Below are 8,452 nucleotides of genomic sequence, written 5' to 3'. Positions count from 1 at the left end.
TCTCTCTCTCTCTCTCTCTCTCTCTCTCTCTCTCTCTCTCTCTCTCTCTCGCTCTGTGTGTGTGTGTGTATGTATGTGTGTGTGTGTATGTTTATTCTATCAGTTCTGTTCCCTTAGAAAACTCTTATTACATAAAGGAAACAATCTGTCCAATGAAGAGGAAGTCCACAGAATGAGAGAGACTCTTTGCCAGCTCAAAACCAGTAAAGAATTAATATCCAAGCCAGGAGCTGGTGGCTCACTCCTTTAATTCCAGCACTTGGGAGGCAGAGGGAGGCAGATCTCTGAGTTGGAGGCCAGCCTGGTCTACAGAGTGAGTCCAGGACAGCCAAGCTTACACAGAGAAACCTGTCTTGCAAAAAAAAAAAAAAAAAGAAAGAAAAGAAAGAAAGAAAGAAAGAGTAATACAGAGGGTATGGGAGGAAGGAGAGTGTTGTAGAAAGTAAAAATTGCTAGTAATGTTTATTATTAAAGGCCTATAATTATTATAGAGATTTTATTTAACCCCCTATTAAGCAGTAAAAGATGAAGAGTTTAGATAACCCTTATTTTACCTGGGGCAGGGCAGATACTAACCTCCTAAGCTACCCTTTTTCTCCCAGTCCCAAGTCTATGCCAATTGCTCTAATCATTCCTATCTGGGCTGCTTCCCACACGTACTCCATAAATACTTGCTCTAGTTTCTCATCTGGGCTGCTTTCCTCCATGCATGGCAATCGGGCCACCTGCTTCTCTCCATACTAACCCATGGTGGCTCTGCTTCCTTCTTCTTTTTTATCTCCTGTCTCTCCTTCCCATGATCCTTCCTTCCCCAAAAGCCTTTGAACCTCAGTTCCACCTCTCACTTCTGAAGCCCAGGCTTCAGCATTTTTAATTAACCAATCAACTTTAAATTAGGTAGAGCAAGGTTTACACAACAAGGACAGGTGTTCATGAGAACGTGCTCATCTGGGCAGCACCCAGCTGTCAGGGAGCAGAATAATTAACAAATCCAAAGCATCAGACCACGTTGTTACAGGAGAGATCAATTCTATTTTATTATATGTACTTACTTGTTTATTTTATGTGTATGGCTGCTTTGCTTTCATGCATGTCTGTGCACCACTTGCATTCCTGGTGCCCGTGGAGGCTGGAAGAGGGCATCGGATCACATGACCCCTGAAACTGACTCTACAGATGGTTGTGAGCTGCCATCTGAGTGCTGGGAATTGTACAGGAGTCCTCTGCAAGGACAACCAATGTTCTTAATCGCTTATCTTATGTTTTGAGACAGGATTTTATGTGGCTTACTTGTACAGTTGAGGCTGACTCCTCATTCCCCTCCCTTCCCTCCCTCCATCTCTCAACGGCTTGGATTACAGATGTGTGACACTATGCCTAACTCTCCTTTTCAAAATGATTTTAATATGTTCTGCTACATTATTTTGGTCGGAAGAATGGGGTCCGGTCTGCGTCTCTGGCCCTGGATGGAGGCCCCCAAAAGGCTACTAACTGCCCCAGGTGATGAAACACCCTCACAAAAGGGCTGACTTTAGTTTCAGTTCCAGACTGCAATCCATGACTGTGGAGAAGTTAAGGACCAGGAGTTTGAAGTAGTTAGCCACATCAAATCCTAGGTCAAGAGGAGGGACGGGGTAGCTGGAGAGGTGGCTCACCAGTCAAGAGCACTGTTGATGCTCTTGCTAATGATCTGGGATTGATTCCCAACGAGGTGGCTCACAACCATCTATAACCCCAGTTCCAGGAAATCCAGCAGGCACACATGACATGTTGTACACATACATGCACACTTGCAAAACATTCATATACAGCTGGGCATGGTGGCACACGCCTATAATCCCAGCACTCTGGGAGGCAGAGGCAGGTGGATCTCTATGAGTTTGAGGCCAGCCTGGTCTACAAAGCCAATCCAGGATTGCCAGGGCTACACAGAGAAACCCTGTTTATAAATAAATAAATAAATAAATAAATAAATAAATAAATAAATAACCCTTGTTAGTAGTTTATCTTGTGGGGTGTATGTGTTTTACGGTGCCAGCGTGGAGGTTTGTTGTGTGTGCTCCAGGCATGGAACTCAAATTGTCAGCCTAGGTGGGAAGTGCCTCCACCCACTGAGCAATTTTCTTGCCTAGGTTTTTCTTGTGCATGCTCTGTCCTTACATGTTGCCTTTAGTCAGGAGTTCCTAGTATTTTTCTCTGACATATACTAAAATTATGTTTGTCTCTCTCCCTCACTAGTTTCTTTTCACAAAGAGTCACCCTTACGACACACTTTAATAGGCCCACTTGAGGTGTCATGGTTCCACTCAGTCTGAGATACACAAAGGTGGCCTCTCGGTTCCTGAAAGGCAACTTAGTCAACCACTGCCATCTGGGCCCACATCAGAGGGGTTGTCTATAGCAAGGCCAGAGGCATGTCCTGCAAGGGTCTCGTGGATGGTGGGAGTGCTGTACTGCTTAGCTTTGTGACTTCTGAAATAGCTACAAAAACAAGTGGACCTGGAAAGTTCATTCAAACTCTCCTTGGTTTCATCACCTCTCTGGAGGAGTGACCTTTGGCCTCAATGTCATTTAAGCATAGCAGTCTTTCTGTTGTCAGCAAAGAGTCCAAGATTAACAAGAGAAGTTCTGTTCCAAGGGGAAGGGAATCAGGGAGATGGGGCAGGGATGTTTGTCCTGGAAGACACAGGACACCTCTCCTTAGGAGACACACATGGCCCATAGGAAAATGGTGGTTTATAAAGACAAAGGGGGAAAACCTCTGTTAGAATGAGGTGCTTAATTTTAATTGGACATGTTAATTAGGTGAGCCAAAGGAGGCTTTCATTTTGTTCCTAACAAAACGTCCCTTTACATTCCAATGGCTCCACTGGGGGACCTTAATGGCACATGAATGAGTCCCTTTATCACTGCCAGAGGGCTCTGGAGCACAGATTACAGAGCACCCCGGAATGAAGTCACTGATCTTGAAAGTCACATGAGTATTCCAACATTTGTTTGAGTGATAGATTGTCTTTAGCTCCTGAATGTTTCAGTTACTTTAAAGTTGAGGCAAGTTTACAGTGATACATGCACATTTGCGGAAGACAGCTGAATATTTGTTTCCCTTTCTTTCCACTCACATCAAATAAATAGGTTGACTTGCTTGATAAAGAACATGCTAAATGTTGGAGAACGTCTGTCTTCCCAGTTACCGATCGATCCCTGGCCTTGATGAACGTCTAAGGCCAGGGATGAGTCAACGCAGGACACCGGCACACACATTAGCTTCTCAACAAACATTAGTCCCAGTCCTCTATGGTTTACCAAAAGAGATTTTAAAATACAGTTAATGATACATTTTGGACAAAGAAAGAAAGAAAACCTTTAGTGTGAATATGCCTCAGATATTTCCTGGCATACTATTATGCCAAAAAATTATCTGATAGTCAAAGTAAACTTGACACCCTCTATTTTGCCTAAAGCCAATCCCTCTTCCAGATCGCAGCCCCCTGAATCCTTTTCTAAGAACTGAATTTTGGGGGCAAGGGAGATGGCTCACTCAATAAAATACCTCCATTACCCACATTTAAACTGAGCATAGCACAGTTTGTCTGTAGCTGCAGCTCGTGAGATGAGGAGACAGGAGGATCCTGGGAACTCACTGTCCTAGATGAGTAGATGAGCTCCTGGTTCAGTGAGATGTTGTCTCAAAAAGTAAGGTAGAATCCAGGTGTGGTGGTGCACTGAGGGGCAGAAGTAGGTGGATCACTGTGAGTTCCACACCAGCCTGGTCTACAAAATGAGTCCAGGACAGGCAGGCATACACAGAGAAACCCACTCTCGAAAAACCAAAAACAGAAAGAAAGAAAAAAAAAGTAAGATGGGAGACGCCTGTTGTGTTCATCTTCACATGATCATGGACATACAAATGCACACACCCTCTCACGAACATATACACACATCCCAGACACCTGGATTTTGCTTTCTATTTTTTCTAGTGAATTTGGAAATAATTAGAAGATGTTTTTTTTTTCATAAATCACAACAATTTCTACTAATTTAGTGGAGAATTCCTTTTTTTTTTTTTTTTTTTTTTTTTTTTTTTTTGAGACAGGGTTTCTCTGTGTAGCCTTGGCCATCCTGGACTCGATTTGTAGACCAGGCTGGCCTCAAACTCACAGCGATCCGCCTGCCTCTGCCTCCCGAGTGCTGGGATTAAAGGCGTGTGCCACCACGCCCGGCTCGAGAATTTTATTTTTTTATACCATTGCAAACACAAGTCTTTTCTACAGCATTCTTAGCCTGTGATGGCATACTAAGTGAACGAATGAGTTCACAAATGTCCAAATGCCTGGTGTGTTAATTAGTGTTACTACCGCTATGATGAAACATTGTGACTAAAAGCAAGGAGGAGGAAGGGTTTAATTGGCTTAAGCTTCCAAATTCATAGTCCATCACTGAAGGAAGTTAGGATAGGAACTCAAACAGGGCAGGAACCTGGAGGCAGGACCTAATACAGACACCATGGAGGGATGCTGCTTCCTGGCTTGCTCAACATGGCTTCCTTCCTTCCTTCCTTTCTTCCTTCCTTCCTTCCTTCCTTCCTGCCTTCCTTCCTTTGTATGAGGGCTCTATCTGCATGTACACCTGCTTGCCAGAAGAGGGCATCAGATCCCAGTATAGAGGATTGTGAGGCACCACGTTGCTGGCAATTGAGCTAGAAGAGCAGACAGTGCCTTTCTTCTTCTTCTTCTTCTTCTTCTTCTTCTTCTTCTTCTTCTTCTTCTTCTTCTTCTTCTTCTTCTTCTTCTTCTTCTTCTTCTTCTTTTCTTCTTCTTCCTGAGTCAGGGTTTCTCTGTGTAGCCTTAGCTGTCCTGAACTCACTTTGTAGACCAGGCTGGCCTCAAACTCAAAGATCTGTCTGCCTCTGCACCCCGAGTGCTGGGATTAAAGGCATGTGTCATCACTTCCCAGCCAGACAGTGATCTTAACTTCTATTAACCTATGAGCCATCTCTCCAGCCTCAGCCTGCTTTCTTATAGAACCCAGGACCACCACCGGAGGGATGACTCCTTTCACAATGGCTGGGCCCTCCTCCATCAATCACTAATTAAGAAAATGTCCTACAGGCTTGCCAACAGCCCCATCTTATGGAGATCTTTCCTCAGTTGAGGGTCACTCCTCTCCCATGTCTCTAGCTTGTGTCAAACTGATGTGAAATTAGGGACCACAGTTGACCCCTTGTCAACTTTGACATACACACATTTTTTAATACATAATTTTTTCCCTTTTTAGGTTCATCCCCAAGATCACAAAAATAAAACATGTTACAAACTTAAAAGTACAACTCAACCACTTTAAAAGTTCAGTCTCGGGAGGGGGAAGGGAAGGTAGAACTGAAAGAGAGGAGGGTAGGGGGCTATGAGTGGGATGTAAAGTGAATAAATAAATAAATAAAAATTTAAAAGTTTAATCTCTATAAAAATCCAAAGTCTCTTTTCAAATCCAACTTTGTAGAGGGCAAAAAGACCTTGTATACACCTAGGAAATCAGGAAAGTTAAACAGATAACTCATCTCTTCAATAGAATGAAGTTTGTAGCTGTTCTCTCTGGAACACCAGAAATGATGTAGGTTGTTTGTTTGTTTGTTTGATTGTTTTGTTTTTAAAGACTTATTTATTTATTATGTATACAGCATTCTGCCTGTATGCTAGAAGAGGGCACCAGATCTCATTAAAGATGGTTCTGAGCCACCATGTGGTTGCTGGGAATTGAACTCCTGACCTTTAGAAGAGCAGTCAGTGCTCTTAACCTCTGAGCCATCTCTCCAGCCCCGGAATGATGTAGTTTTACAACCTGGTGATCCTTTGCTGTCTGAATTCATGTTCTTACTTAGTCCAGACCCTTTCCCCTAAATCTTGACCATTGCTTTTAGACCATAAAACCCATTCTTCTAAGTGACGTCACTTAGGCTTTACAACGGCCTAAGCATCCTATGGTATCTTAGGGCCTGGCCAATCCTGACACCCATAGGCATTATGTTGACCTCGGTCAGCTCCCTAGACGCTAAATCTTGGGCACCATCGCTGAGTCCATGGTACCTACTCTTGTGAAAGGAGCCAGATGTACTGTGTAAAGAATCTCAGTGTAAATACGTTGTAACTTACTGTGCACTTGGGACTGAGCTAATGGTTATCTGAACACTTTCCCCAAAGTTGTGCTGTGCTTAAATATGGCTAAAGTAAAGTGACCTGGGCCAGACTCCAGACATCATGGTCTGGCACTGGTTACCATAAAATCGGGCTGAGCCGAGTTTCATTCTTCCTTCACCCTGATTGGTTTTTGGTTTTGTTGTTGTTATTATCGGGTTTTTTTTTTTTTTCCTGCCTATTTGTAAAGCCTGCAGGGAAATCTCCCCACAAAATCTCCTTTTTAAAAATTCAAAGTTTCTCAACTGCGGGATCCTTAAAAAAATGAAAAATATGTTAAATACTTTCTTATTTCAAGAGGGAAGAACCAGGGCGCAGTCACAATCTGAACAACAAGAACAACAGAAGACACTCCTCCAGCAGTATAAACAGTTAAAAGAGCCAGTACTTGGGATTCAGTCAGGGACTTCCAGGCTCCTCCATGGGGCTTTGGTCACTTCTTTAGCTCCGCCCTCTAAGCTCACACAGGTTCTACTCCACGGCTCCTGCTGTTCTTGGTGGTCATCCATGGCCCTGGCATCTCCAAACTGCTGGGGTCTTCTGCCACAACTGGGCTGCACCTTTACTAAAAGCCTCTCCTGGGCTCTCTTCATCACGCACAGCCTCAGTTTTTCTCCCTGACCTTCCACTGCTGCTTCAACCACCCCCTCACCGATGGCCCCCCTTGGGCTCTCACACTGCCAAGCCTCAGGGCTCTCCATGACCCCTTCATGCCTTCAAAACCGATACCATCTGGGAGACTCTTACACATGATCAAGTTTGGCTGCCAGCACAAGATATAACGTTGGCTACCTCTGAACACAGCTTGCATGTGCTGACTCTCATACCTCAATGATGCTGGTCTTTTTTTGGGGAGGGGGTTCATGATAGGGATTCTCTATGTAGCTCTGGCTGTCCTGGTACTCTCTTTGTAGACCAGGCTAGCCTCAAACTCACTGAGATCCATCTGCCTTTGCCTCCTGAGTGCTGGGATCACAGACAAATGCTACCATGTGGTTTTTTTTTTGGGGGGGGGGGGTTTCTTATATTTCTTTTTTCCCTTCTCCTCCCCAGCCTCTTCCAAACCCCAACACTAGGTAGGAAATAAAAAAAGTTACTGGGGAGAAGGGGCATAGGTACCTTAGGCTATTTCCTATTGATTAGGGTCAATGAGTTCCTTGGGGTAAGTCCAATCTTCATTTTAGTTTATCTCCAACTTCTCATCAAACTGCATCAACAGCAACCAGGAGCATCAGCAGCCTTCTTCTTTCTTAGACACACGCCCAAGCTCTAGCATTTATTCCCTCTCAGAGTGTTCAGAGCTAAACTATCAACAGCTATCAAAGGTCACATTCTTCTCAGAGCCTGCATGAGGCAAATAGTCTGCTTCTACGGACAATCTGGTGCAGCCCCATATCCTACATCTGGGATTAAAACAAAAACAACATGTTTACACAAGATGACTGAGTTTTTAAAGACACTAAAACTTCCACTACAACCACGCCCTACCAAAAAATGTTTTTACATTTTATTTAGGTGTTTTGCCTGCATATATGTCTGTGTTAGGGTATTGGAGCCCCTAAAACTGGAGTTACAGACAGTTGTAAGCTGTCTTGTAGATACTGGGAATTGAACCTGGGTCCTCTGGAAGAGAAGCCAATGCTCTTAACCACTGAGCCATCTCTCCAGCCTGCAGGCCATTGTGGAGGAATGTCTTGAGTGGATGTAACAACTGTCAATAAAGTGCTGTTTAGCCAATCAGCTGGGCAGAAGCACAGGAAGTGGAAGGCGGGACTTCCTGGATGGGCAGGGCCAAGATTGAGAGTTGAGAGGGGAAGGATATGAGGGCGTGGCCGGGAGAAACACCTAGGATCATCAGATTGCCAAGTGCTTAAAATATATGTATGTTATGAGGTTTAGAGTAGTTTATGTTAGTTTACTAGTAGATTTGTATCAATTTAGATTCTGCTGGGCACAGCGTGCTAACAGCTTTAAAGTATGATTCAGACTCTGTGTCAGTGTTACTGTCTTCCTAGGCGGAACCGATGCAAATTATTGTAACAGACCTCCTCTTAATCATAGCTGACTTTTCCGCTCCAGCAGACCAGCATCTGCCGTCCCAACAAAGGTTTTGCGTTAGTGGTTCTAGTTGTTTGTTAATCACAGCTGAGTTTTCAGCTCCAGCCGACACAGAAAATGCAGATGGTAGAGGCTTAGTTTGTGAAGTTTCAGAGGGAATCAAAGATTCTACTGGGCCATTTATGTGAAGAATATGCCTTAAC

The sequence above is a fragment of the Acomys russatus genome, chromosome 25 (assembly GCF_903995435.1).
Source record: "Acomys russatus chromosome 25, mAcoRus1.1, whole genome shotgun sequence".
Lineage (NCBI taxonomy): Eukaryota > Metazoa > Chordata > Mammalia > Rodentia > Muridae > Acomys > Acomys russatus.
This window is presented reverse-complemented; position numbering follows the sequence as displayed.